At 42.9% G+C, this 12,445-nt stretch overlaps 1 protein-coding gene across 4 annotated transcripts in view; it reads right to left on the minus strand.

Moving 5' to 3' along the window:
• The window catches only part of NR3C2 (nuclear receptor subfamily 3 group C member 2), a 332,631-nt gene that overhangs the window by 28,998 nt on the left and 291,188 nt on the right, over positions 1 to 12,445 (minus strand). The window lies entirely within an intron of this gene.

Below are 12,445 nucleotides of genomic sequence, written 5' to 3' on the forward strand. Positions count from 1 at the left end.
AGGATTATTCACCACGACCAAGTGGGATTTATCCCCGGGCTGCAAGGTTGGTTCAACATCCGCAAATCAATCAATGCGATACAATACATTAACAAAAGAAAGAACAAGAATCATAGGATCCTCTCAATAGATGCAGAAAAAGCATTTGACAAAGTGCAGCATCCTTTCTTGATCAAAACTCTTCAGAGTATAGGGATAGAGGGTACATACCTCAATATCATAAAAGCCATCTACGAAAAACCTACAGCGAATATCATTCACAATGGGGAAAAGCTGAGAGCTTTTCCCCTAAGGTCAGGAACGCGGCAGGCATGTCCACTATCACCACTGCTGTTCAACATAGTATTAGAAGTCCTAGCCACAGCAATCAGACAACAAAAAGAAATCAAAGGCATCCAAATCGGCAAAGAGGAAGTCAAACTCTCACTCTTTGCAGATGATATGATACTGTATGTCGAACACCCAAAAGACTCCACCCCAAAACTGCTAGAACTCATACAGGAATTCAGTAAAGTAGCAGGATATAAAATCAATGCACAGAAATCAGTGGCATTCTTATACACCACCACCAAGACAGAAGAGAGACAAATCAAGGAGTCGATCCCACTTAGAAGTGCACCCAAAACCATAAGATACCTAGGAATAAATTTAACCAAAGAGGCAAAGGATCTGTACTCAGAAAACTATAAAATACTCAGGAGAGAAATTGAAGAAGACACAAAGAAATGGAAAAACGTTCCATGCTCATGGATTGGGAAGAACAAACATTGTGAAGATGTCAATGCTACCTAGAGCAATCTACACATTCAATGCAATCCCCATCAAAATACCATCCACTTTTTTCCAAGAAATGGAACAAACCATCCTAAAATTTGTCTGGAACCAGAAGAGACCCCGAATAGCCAGAGGAATCTTGAAAAAGAAAAGCAAAGCTGGCGGCATCACAATTCCGGACTTCCAGCTCTATTACAAAGCTGTCATCATCAAGACAGTATGGTACTGGCACAAAAACAGACACATAGATCAATGGAACAGAATCGAGAGCCCAGAAATGGACCCTCAACTCTATGGTCACCTCATCTTCGACAAAGCAGGAAAGAATGTCCAACGGAAAAAAGACAGTCTCTTCAACAAACGGTGTTGGGAAAATTGGACAGCCACATGCAGAAGAATGAAACTGGACCATTTCCTTACACCACACAAAAAAATAGACTCTAAATGGTTGAAAGACCTAAACGTGAGACAGGAGTCCATCCAAATCCTAAAGGAGAACACAGGCAGCAACCTCTTCGACCTCAGCCGCAGCAACTTCTTCCTAGAAACATCGCCAAAGGCAAGGGAAGCAAGGGCAAAAATGGACTATTGGCATTTCATCAAGATAAAAAGCTTTTGCACAGCAAAAGAAACAGTCCACAAAACCAAAAGACAATAGACAGAATTGGAGAAGGTATTTGCAAATGACATATCAGATAAAGGGCTAGTATCCAAAATCTATAAAGAACTCATCAAACTCAACACCCAAAGAACAAATAATCCAATCAAGAAATGGGCAGAAGACCTGAACAGACATTTTTCCAAAGAAGACATCCAAATGGTCAACAGACACATGAAAAAGTGCTCAACATCGCTCGGCATCAGGGAAATCCAAATCAAAACCTCAATGAGATACCACCTCACACCAGTCAGAATGGCTAAAATGAACAAGTCAGGAAACGAGAAATGTTGGCGGGGATGTGGAGAAAGGGGAACCCTCCTACACTGTTGGTGGGAATGCAAGCTGGTGCAGCCACTCTGGAAAACAGTATGGAGGTTCCTCAATCAGTTGAAAATAGAGCTACCCTACGATCCAGCAATTGCACTACTGGGTATTTACCCCAAAGATACAAATGTAGGGATCCGAAGGGGTACGTGCACCCCAATGTTTATAGCAGCAATGTCCACAATAGCCAAACTGTGGAAAGAGCCAAGATGTCCCTCGACAGATGAATGGATAAAGAAGATGTGGTATATATACACAATGGAGTATTATGCAGCCATCAAAAAGAATGAGATTATGCAATTTGAAACGACGTGGATGGAACTGGAGGGTGTTATGCTGAGTGAAATAAGTCAATCAGAGAAAGACATGTATCATATGACCTCACTGATATGAGGAATTCTTAATCTCAGGAAACAAACTGAGCGTTGCTGGAGTGGTGGGGGGTGGGAGGGATGGGGTGGCTGGGTGATAGACATTGGGGAGGGTATGTGCTATGGTGAGCGCTGTGAATTGTGCAAGACTGTTGAATCACAGATCTGTACTTCTGAAACAAATAATGCAATATATGTTAAGGAAAAAAAAAGAAGAAAAAGATAGCAGGAGGGGAAGAATGAAGGGGAGTAAGTCGGAGGGGGAGACGAAGCATGAGAGACGATGGACTCTGAAAAACAAACTGAGGGTTCTAGAGGGGAGGGGGGTGGGGGGATGGGTTAGCCTGGTGATGGGTATTAAGGAGGGCACGTTCTGCGTGGAGCACTGGGTGCTATGCACAATGAATCGTGGAACACTACATCCAAAACTAATGATGTAATGTAATGTGATTAACATAACAATAAAAAATTAAAAAAAAACGGACGGACATTCTGACACATGCTACAATATGGATGAACCTGGAGGATTACATGCTAAGTGAAATCTGTCAGTCAGGAAAAGACAAACACTGTATGAGTCCATATATCTGACGTACCTAGAGTAGTCAAATTCAGAGACAGAGAGTAAAAGGGTGGATGCCAGGGCTGAGGGAGTGGGGGCAAGGGGTTGTTTAATAGTATATATGGAGTTTTGGTTTTAGAAGCTGAAGAGTTCTGGAGATTGTAGGACAATCTTTTGTCCTACAATTGTCCTTCTAGGACAATCCCACCAACTTAACACTAGTGAACTGTACAGTTACAAATGGTGGAAGTGGCAACTGTTAGTTTGTGTATTTTACCGCAATTAAAAGGAATGACAAACTCCTATACTGAAGTTTTTTCATTTCTCTAAAATCTAATACAACAGCATCTCAGAATGTGATGGAGCTACTGACCAGCAGTTGGTAAGCACTGTCACAGTCTAAATGTTAGCCATCGAAAATATTCAATGTTTTAAATCAATCTTCTCCAAAGAGGTAAGGAAGTAACCCAGATTTGGCCTTAGGTCAGCCACAGAAAACCATGACCGACCACAAATGACTGGAGGAGCTAAAGTTCTGGGCGGCTCCATGTGGAAATTAACTGTCATTGTCATTAAGGTTTCATTGAGCGTGATGGGTGAGGAAGGACTCAGGCCCAGTATTATTGATAAAATCATGACTGGAAATGCAAGATCAGCCCCGACACATCGCGGCTTGCCTTTGACTCCCGCCCTCCATCTCTGTCTCTATCTAGATCTATAGATGTATGCAGTATGTACACATGTATTTAGTGTATGCAATACATATATGTGTATGGAGTATATCATAAAGCTTTCACTAATTCAAAATTACTCATGTGTGACTGATCGAGTTCTGTACTCGTTTGCTTTGGGGTTATTCACAAAGAGTTTGCGAAGCCACTGTGATTTCTTAACTATACTCAAACACAAAACCTGCATGTTCTTTCATCCACATATAAAATACTCATTTATATACATGCCCTCACATGATGGAAAGATTCATGCTTCTATTTATTAAAGGAATTTTTCTAAGGAGCTTTACTGGAAAACATGTTCTTGAATGTTCTTTTTTAAAAAAAATCTTGTCCCAGTTTGCTTTGTGGCTTCTGATACAGTTATTGGAAACTACTGAACATTAACACAAGTTGAATCAGCCAGCGATTTTTCACAATAACCTTCCTGTTGCTATGGCTATTCAAGTGTTCAGATCGTTTGCTGCCTGACCTTTCTGCAGCTTCTGCCCCTCTGGCCCCTCATTTGCACGGTGGGAGACACATTGTTTTCTAGCTTGTCCCCTATATCCCTCCTTTTGCTGCTGCTGCTGCTTTTTTTTTCTTTTTTAGCTCAGCAACAGCTCCTTTGTAGCCTCTCCGGAATCTTCCAATTTGGAATCCACTGGCCATTTCTCCCTCTGCGTTTGGTTCTAGGCCCTCCACTCCACACCAATGCCTGAGCAGTCCCATCTGGCCCCAGGCTTCATGACCACCATGTGCCACCCACTCCGCCATCTGCATCAGCATTCCACGTTCCTCATCTTCTTCTCCATCGAGCCTACTATCTGCCTGACACTTCTCCTGGGTTGTCCTAAGGACACCTCAAATCAGGACATCCAAAACCTACTCATCATATCCCCTCCCAAAGCTCTTCCCCTCGTCCCCTTGCCAGTGCTGGTTCCAGCCCATCCAGCCATCTATGTCTAAATCCCAGGGTCATCTTCGACCTCCTCCCTCCTCTCTCAACCTCCATGTCCTATTCATCACACCAAGAGCCATCCATTCCGCCACTCGAATCTCTCCTCAGTCCCCCTTTCCCCTAGTGCTGACTTAGTCCCCCCCTCTTACCTGGATCACCTCACCAGCACCCCAACGGGCCCTTTGTTTCTCTTGCTCCTCCCCTAATAGATTCTCTAGATCAGCACCATCCAATAATGGACAATTGTCAGACTTTCTGCATTGCCCCAAATGGCAGCAACTAGCTACATGTGGCCACTGAGCACCTGAAGTGTGGCTACTATGATTGAAGAACTCAACTTAAAATTTCACTTAATTTTAATTAACTTCCGTGTAAACAGCCGCATGTGGCTAATGGTTACTATACTGCACAGAGCAGATCTAGATTCTCCACAGATGTTGCTCAAAATCCCTTGTGGTGGTTCACAGATCCCTTCATCGTCTCCATTCTCATTTCTCTCAGTTCCTCCCCAACGCCCTTGGATGCAATGAAATTCTCCATTTCTCAAAATCACCATGCTTTCTCTCTCTCTTGGGATATTAACTCCTTTGGCTTGGAACAGCTTCCCTCCATCTGTCTGGCAAACTCCTACTTTGCCTTTGGGGCTCAGCTTAGCAATCACTTCTGTCACCTCATGCCATGGGCCATCTCCACCCTGCCTCTTCCTCTTCCAGATATGCCACCTATGGGCCTTATAGCCCATACTGAGCACCCATCACACTGGTTTTAGTCTACAGTTTGTCTATATTCCGAATCAGACTGCACTCTGAGGTCAAGGACCCAGTCTCCTTTGCTGCTGTTGTATCCTTAGCACCAGCACAGTACCTGGCCTGGTCGAGGCTGCTGTATATGGGCCTTACTCTGCCAGAAGCTCAGGTCCCAGAAGCAGAGCCCCTCAGCAGCACTTTGTCTGCACACCCCCGTGAAGAGCGTCAACAGGAAGTGTAACTGACATAGGGATGTCTCATTCCAGAGTCTAAAACAACGAGGCACTGAAAGATACCGTCTCTTACATAGTATCCCGGTTTTTCAGATCCTCTTTCCAACAGGTTTAGGAAAACAGTAATCCAGCTATTCTGCCTCTCACAATATGAACTGATTACAAACCCTAGGGGAGCTTTGAGAGTCACAATCCTGACCATTGACTGATGGGGCCCTTAATTCACAGGAGAACAAAGAAGGAACAACAGGTAAGGACATCCTTCATATCTGTGGGGCTAGCTTCTATCTGGGCTTCATGGCCAATCCTAGACCTTTCCAAATCACACCCAAAGTCATCAACTCCCTATTTATCCACAGTATCAAAATACTAGAACTTATTTTTTCCATTTTCCCCCATTCCTATTTTTTTAAAAAATCTGATGCATTTTTTTTCAACTATACAAACATAAAAATGGTCTAAATGAAAATAAGCACTCACTGGTGCAATGCACCCGGTGCAATGCATTCTGAACTATGCCATACCCTTGAAATTAGAAATCTGTAAAGGCAAATGCCAGTCCTTAGGTACTAAATAGAAATGCAGAAACAGATGCAGCAAACCATTAATAACTGTTCCACTGGTTTCACCAACTAGACAAAGAATAAGATCTGCCATGTCAATTATTCATTTAATTTGAAATCTTTACCTATGAAGATTTCTTTTTCAAAGGGAGAGGGTCTTTGCAAATTTATATCCTCCCCTCCACTGGTGCCTTGGAAGATAAGGCTTTGCTCACTTAGCTGACTCTGGAATAAACTTCTCTTCCTTTATTTAGAATTTTTCTTAGTCATGGTCTTTTCAGGGAAGAAGGCAGTGTAACGCTGTTAACTATATTCAATAGTTGTTTTGCTCAGTGAAATAGAATGTGGCTTTGAACTTGATCTCTCTTACACACACACACACAGACACACACACATGTGTGCTACCACCAGTACTGTATTACAAATAATCAAATAATGTCATTTCCTCGTCACCTGAGCAACGGGAAGAGAGGGAAATTTCTCTCCTCGTGCTGAAGCAGCATGGCCAGCCTTTATTCATTGCTCGAAGTGTTCTGATAATACCTGAGGCAAGGGTTTATAGTTTGCCAGGATCAATCCTCCTGATGGTCACTCCACAGCAATCTGCCATCATTCCATCATCAGACACCTTTAATCCTTCCAGCAAATTAGAAAGTGGCTCGAGCTCACCCCAACATGTTTGTAACAACAGTGATCTCCCCTGGTAAATGCCTAGCTGACGTGGTGGGCCCCGAGGACCCAAAGGACCGTGGAAATGCTTCAGGACTGACTGGATTCTGGCAACTCACTACCAGAGAACGTACGTGCTTCCTGCCCTGCTCTGTGGGCTGGTCCTCTCTGCCTGTCTTGCCAACTGTAGCCTTTATTTCCTCGAAGGTCCATGCTATGCCTCAAGGATCTGGGTGTCTCTGTATTTAAAAGTAAATGAAAACTGCCTGACGGAAGTTTTCTGGTGGTGCGGAGACACGGTTTTGGGGAAACTCTAACATAGTCTGGGAAAAGGAGGGGTATTTGTTGCCTGCTCTGTGGCAGATGCCCCACTCAGGACCCATGTTATTTCATTCACTCCTAAAAATTCCCTGTAAGATGGACAGCATGCCCATTTTATAGTTGAAGAGACTAGGGATGGAAAATTTAAGTGAAGTGCCCAAGTTTACTGAGAGAAATGGTGGTGCGGCACCACAGGTCATCCCCTGGGGTTACATTTCTGCGGTGGGCTCCTATTTTGGTCTCAGAATGTTTCCTGAGCAGAAGCTGGGAAGACATAAACCAGAATCAAATGTGAAAGAAAGCGGGCTGCCCAAATGGTGGACTGAGCCAAACTTGTGGCTTGCATTCTTCAGTGTGAGGTGAGAAAGGCTGAAAATAGGTTTGCGTCGATCTCAAAACCACCTATAGTGTAATTACGATGGAAATTACCACTACCACAGCCCGGATGCAAAAGTACCCACTAATTAAATGAGCAATGAGAATCTCAAAATAATTTGCTAATAGTCTCGACTGCTTGCAGCAATATCTCTTTTGTTGGTGATCGTGTCACTGAAACTTAACGCCCTCTTCACGTAGAGAATGAAGTCTCCCTAGTGCACACGTGGAGCATTTACTGTATCACCAGATGTTCTGCTCCTCACCAACCCTCCCCCCTCCCCGCCCCGGCCTGCCCCGCTACGGAAGGGAGACCTTGGCTCTGAAAGGAGAGCCACTTCAGTTGTCGAGCATTCCCTCCGGAACCAAAGAAAGCAAATCTTTAGCAACATGACCCTCAGAGTGTTTCCTTTTGTCACGCAGAGAACAGCATCTAAGGGACACACCAGTGCCTGCCCAGGCAACGGATAGGTTCTTACCTGGGCTTAATGATCAGACGCAGAGACAAAAGCCTCCACACCAAAACCTGCTCAGCTTACGCTGAGGCTAACCTAACGTTTTGTTTTGGGAACTTCTAAACATGCATGACATTTTAATACAATGCGAGGTTCACTGCCTTCAAGATGTAACCCTGTGCCTCACAAAAACAATGCATTCCAGAAGATGCCAAGGAAGATCCAAATGAGTCTGGAGAGCTGGAGAGCAGTGCAGCTGTTTTTAATGTTCCTAGATGCTAGTTTTCTGATCTGCAAAGATGCAGACCAGCCTAAAACTGAACAGCTGCTATTAACCTGAAGCTCTCCCTCATGGTGACAGTGGTGTCTGGAGCACGAGACAGTGAGTCAAGAGGGTTCAGCTGCCACCGGCTACGTATGGACCCTGCAAAGTCACTCTCTGGGCCTCTGTCTCTTCTTCTATTAAATAAAGATTCTCTGAATCCCTCCTGGAAACCTTCCAGGTCCCCTGCCCAGAACAGCTGGCTCCTAGCCTTTTCAATCAGGCTTTCTATCAGTTCAGAATAAACATCAGCGAGCCCACAACTCACGGCATGCTCACCTCATCAGAACTCCCAAGCACACTGCCTGTACAGTGCTGTCTGGGGCCCCTGAATGGACTGCAATCTCCTGGAGGCCAGGCTTCGGGTTTCTTCTCCCTTGTACACTAACTGCCTTGCACTTTCAGACATTAAAGCATTTGCTGCATGAGATGAATATCTTTCTGCATCAGACAAGTGGGATTCTGAAGGACAGGTATTCTATTTGCACTTGCACCTTTGGTCCTAAGAACATGTTGGGGCTCACTGGCACATGAAAGAAGAAGACCCGTGTGTTCTCAAAGGTTCTACTGCTTGGGGGGCCAGTTCTGGCACCTGATTCCCTTCTGCTGTGCATTGTTCTCCAGCCACCTGTCTAGAACCTAAGCTATTTGAGGGCTGGGCTGGTGTCATGGATTTATTGTGTATCCTTTGTAGCCTTGTCAATAGTACTAAGCATGGGGCAATTTTTGCTTGCACATTTTCAGTGTGTATACTGAAATGAAGATGATTCTAATAGTGTGACCCTGAAACTAATAGAAAAAGGGCAATTTTTGCTTCTAAAAAGTACTATTAATATCATCATTTAACATTTACTAATTCTATACAATGATCATAACATAGTTCTTGATCTCTATGAATGAATAAAAGTTACCAATAACTTCATTAGAAATGTGCTTCTTGGGGCGCCTGGGTGGCTCAGTCAGTTGAACATCTGCCTTTGGCTCAGGTCACGATCTCAGGGTCCTGGGGTCGAGCCCCGTGTCGGGCTCCCTGCTTAATGGGGAGTCTGCTTCTCCCTCTCCCTCTGCCCTTCCCCCAACTCATGCTCACTCTCATGCTCACTCTCTTTCTTGCTCGCTCTCGTTCTATCTCAAATAAATAAATAAAATCTTAAAAAAAAGAAATGTGGAAAATTAGTTGCCTATCTTAGCAATAGCTAGAGAATGACTATTAATTACCAATTTTCTTTAGAAGAATAAGAAATCTATATGCCTTGCATGCATATAACACCCAAACATTTACAATGCAAAAATACATGTATTCCTAGCAGCCTGACCACAGCTGCTTTCTTTGAAACATTCTTTGGGGAAAGACTGATGTTCAGGGGGATTATGATTCATTAAAGTTGCTGACCGATTCAAATACTTAACTGGCCAACCTATTTTTTCAGAGAATGTTCTGTTCACACACCTTGGCACCGTTCTGCCAACACATGTGTGCACCATGTGGGAGAAATCCACATGTCCTGAGATATGGACATGTGTCCTGAGGGGTGGCATACTATGCACGCTATTTAAGCAGAGCTTTGGTTTGACTCATAGGGTTCATATTTGTGAACCTTAGGCACAAATGCTCTTTTTCCACAAGGTGACCAAAACTAGGCTCGAGTACAGAGCCAGTCATTGTTAGCTCTTTGTTCCCTGGAAGAAAATTCCACAAATGTTGATTCACTAATTTACTCTAATGAAAAAGCTGTAGGCAGTCTCAAGTCTGAGTAAGCGTGAATGTTAGAAAGGTCCCTCTAGACTTACAATGCATTTTTCAATGTTCTGTCTGGAATAGGAATATAAATAGAGCATTCAAGATGCTTCTGTTAGGCTACTTCTAAGTGCAAACATTTTTGATAATTTAAAACAAGGGTTTCAGAATTAAAATGACTGCAGTGATTCCCCAAAGAATGTTCTCCTTCCAGCCATGGTGAAGTAAGGTGGATTGGATTTACCCTTCCACAAGGAAAAACCAAAAATGCTCTCAAAAAAACAGAACATTTAAGGAAATGGTTTGTTTTTTTTTTAAGATTTTATTTATTTATTTGACAGAGAGAGACACAGTGAGAGCGGGAACACAACCAAGGGGAGTGGGAGAGGGAGAAGCAGGCCTCCCACTGAGCAGGGGACCCCCCCCCCCATGAGGGGCTCGATCCCAGGACCCTGGGGACATGACCCGAGCCAAAGGCAGCTGCTTAATGACTGAGCCACCCAGGTGCCCCTAAAAAAATGGTTTTCAAGACACTCCATATCAGTCAATGAAAGATAATGATCTCTAGAAGAAAACAGGAAAAAAGCTTGTGACATTGGCTTGGGCAGGGATTTCTTGGTTACAACACTAAAAACAGGATTCATGAAAGAAAAAAACAATCAATTGGACTTAAAAAAAAATTGAAAACTACTGCTCTTCAAAAGACATTGTTAAGAAAATGAAGATAAGCCACAGACTGGGAGGAAATACTTGCAAATCATAAATCTGATAGAGGATCTGCATCTAGAATATCTGAAGAACTTTTACAATTCAACAATCAGACAATCCAACTTTTAAGAATGAGTGAAACAGATGAATAGATACTTCATAGACATAAAGATGGCAAATAAGCACACAAGAAGATCATTGATCATTAGGGAGATGCATATGAAAACCACAGTGAGACACCAGCAATTGCTTCTAGAATGGTTAAAATTAGAAAGACTAGCCATACCAACTGCTAGCAAGGATGTGGAGCAATCTGAACTCACACACACTTCTCAGGGGCAGGTACAACTGGACAACCACTTTGGAAAAGACTTTGGCAATCTCTTGAGGAAAACACACCTACCATGTGACCCAGGCATTCCACTACTAGCTAGCTATTCACCCAAGGGAAAGAAAGCAATGTCCATGCAAAGACTTGTGTACACATTTTAGTGCAGCTTTATCTGTATTAGTTCCTATCCTGGAAACAACTGAAGTGTCCATCAACAGGTGACTGGACTACCAAATTGTGGGATATCCATATGGTGGGATGCTACTCAGCAAAGGGCAGGGATGAACTAGTGATACATGCATTCCCATGGATGAATTTCAAAATAATTATGCTAAGTGAAGAAAGCTAGGCCGAAAACCTATATACCGCACGATTCCACGTATACAAGACACTGGAATATATTAACAAATCCGTATTGCCAGAAAGCAACTGGGGAGTAGGAGGTAGCAGGAAAGGTTAAAAAAGGGAACAAGGAAATTTTGGGGGTCACAAATATGTCTATTTTCTTGATGGTGATGATAGTTTCACGGGTGTGTGAAAAACTTCCCAAAGGTATGCCTTAAGAATGTTCAGTTTATTGTGTATCAATTATACCTTGATAAAAAAATACTAAGAAGACACGGAGGTTTGCCTTGGGGAATTTTGCAGAATATCATCATTTATGATCTAGTCCTTTGCGTCAAGGACTCATTGAGTTCCAATCATGTGCCAAGCATGGCACTAAAAAACCAGCTGGGTGAGGACAGTCTGACACACAGACCACTGGTTGGACTCGAGTGTTTCCCCAGGGCCACTCTGCTTAAGGCACAGGGGTTCTGAGAGGCTGTGGAAAACCAAGTTTTAACTTCCGTTGCCAGTCTCATTATAGGCAAATTGCCTCAAAGTGTATTATCTATTATCATATGTTGCGGTGATGACAATCACAAACTAATTCTAATTTTGCACTTGAGCCTGTCCATACGTTTGAACAAATAAGAGAATTCATCAAGAAAAACCCAAGAACCCATTCCGAGTCCACTATAACAGGCTTTCTACAAGCCAACCGAAGAAAGTAGATCTGCTGCCTGTTCTCTAGTTTCTGCCAGGCTCTAGTTTCTTTTGTTCTCCGTGTGAGTTGTGGAAAGCAAAGTGGGTTGTGATCTCTCTAAAGCTGCATTTGCCATCATCTCTTAGTCCCACGATTTTCCATTAAACCATGCTCTTTAGGCCACTGATAATTAGCCAAATTATCACTGAATTCACCTCGTAGGAATTTGACTTAATACCATATGAAAAGCTGAGAGAAAGCAAAATCAATATGATATATACCGAGTGTTCAGTGTAAAACACTGGCGAGTGACATTCCTTATCTATCAAACCACAAAGGCATCATCACATTCCACTGGCATAAACAAAATCTTAAAGGATGACTCATGATTTCAATAAAAATACTAGTATAATACTAGCCCATGGCGCCTGGCAACATTTTTCTGAACAAGAGAGAAATATTTGAAAAAGGATTTCTTATACAAATCATATGGGCTGAATGTGGGCAATAAATCTTTCAAAAGAAAGTATGAAAACTTCACAAACATAAAAAACGAAATCAGCATGACTATGTACAACTTTTTCCTTGAGCCAG

Source organism: Zalophus californianus, chromosome 2, assembly GCF_009762305.2.
Source record: "Zalophus californianus isolate mZalCal1 chromosome 2, mZalCal1.pri.v2, whole genome shotgun sequence".
Taxonomy (NCBI): Eukaryota; Metazoa; Chordata; class Mammalia; order Carnivora; family Otariidae; genus Zalophus; species Zalophus californianus.